We start from the raw sequence: 1,329 nt of genomic DNA on the forward strand, positions 1-1,329 counted from the left end.
ACAAACAAAACAAAACAAAACAAAACCCAAAAAAACAAAAAAAAACACAAAGTCTAACACAAAAAAGCCATAAGCCGATCAGATGTAACACTTGCCCCACAATGGAAGGGAAGTTCAATGACCTATGGGCAGTACGCATGACGTCACTATTTTGATCCTACATTCAACTGTCAATATGGAGTGGCGCGAAACGTAAAAGATCGTGGTGGAAAAATCCTGTTATAAAACTAGATCCCTAGGGGCCGCTAGAGTGTTGTTACGTTCCCAGTCTGTGTTGATAGAGACTCAGTCTGTGTTCCCTTCTCGGACAAGGGCGAAAATTCTCGGAGGGCCCGTGTGCAAGTTGCGCACGTTAAAGATCCCTTGGTGGTCTAAAATCGATCAGAGTAGGCTTCAGCCGCCACCCGGGCAAAATTCAAAATTTCCTACCAACTGAAAATACTAGGTGTGTCCCGCGCGCTCATATGACCTTATGCAGTTGCGAGCGCTGTAAAACACTTTACAAAAACAAACAAACAAAGTCTGTGTTCATTTTGGCATTGCTGGACGGTCCAGGAACAGATTTTTGTTTTGTTTTGGTAAGTGTTTTACTGCGCTCACAACTGAATACGGTCGTATGAGTGCGCTGGACTGAAGAAACATTTTCAGTTTGGTAGGAATTTATAATTTTGAATTTTCCCAAGTGGCGGCCGAAGCCTACTCTTATAAATTTTAGGACCACTAAGGGATCTTTATCAGGCGCAACTTGCACACGAGACCTACGAGATTTTTGCCCTTGTTCAAGTAAGATATGTGTTAGATCTTACATATTACTCTCAGATAATACTTTTAATCTACGACACTTATATGACCTATTTGTGTTGCAAATGCCGTAAATATTACACAAAAAAACCCAATACCTACAAGAACGGACAAACAGGAAGCAAGCAGGACAGAAACATCAAATCAACAGTTCTGTCGACTCACTTGTCTCAGTCTCCTGCTGTGGTCCACCCTCAACACACTGGGGAAAACAAGGACAGATGAACACGATTGTTACTGTTAGACACAATATGATACCTCAGAAGAACAAACTTCTATCTGCTCAGTTCCAATTTTTCAAAATTTTGACGTCAATTTTTTAATATATTTTTTTAGCTTTTGTTTCAGAATAATAATGTCATGTCAAGCTTTTTCGAATGCGATTCTTCGATTATCTTATAACTCCGAATATTCTTACGATTTTAATAGATCAGATAGAACCTTAATTTGGTTTCTGACCTCATGGTCTTTGTAACTCAAAGCGGGCAAAAACGTCAGATAGAATTTTGTGATTCTGAGGTAGAGAAT

The 1,329-nt window shown here is 39.7% G+C and overlaps 1 protein-coding gene across 1 annotated transcript in view; it reads right to left on the reverse strand.

Annotated features, from left to right (window-relative positions):
* The window catches only part of LOC101859788 (gamma-aminobutyric acid receptor subunit alpha-3-like), a gene marked incomplete in the record, with an annotated part of 175,432 nt that extends 174,427 nt beyond the window's left edge, over positions 1–1,005 (reverse strand). Inside the window, 1 exon segment of the mRNA XM_035970178.1 lies at positions 967–1,005.
* Positions 1,006–1,329: the final 324 nt, after the last annotated feature.

This window comes from Aplysia californica, unplaced genomic scaffold, assembly GCF_000002075.1.
Source record: "Aplysia californica isolate F4 #8 unplaced genomic scaffold, AplCal3.0 scaffold00231, whole genome shotgun sequence".
NCBI classification, from domain to species: Eukaryota; Metazoa; Mollusca; class Gastropoda; order Aplysiida; family Aplysiidae; genus Aplysia; species Aplysia californica.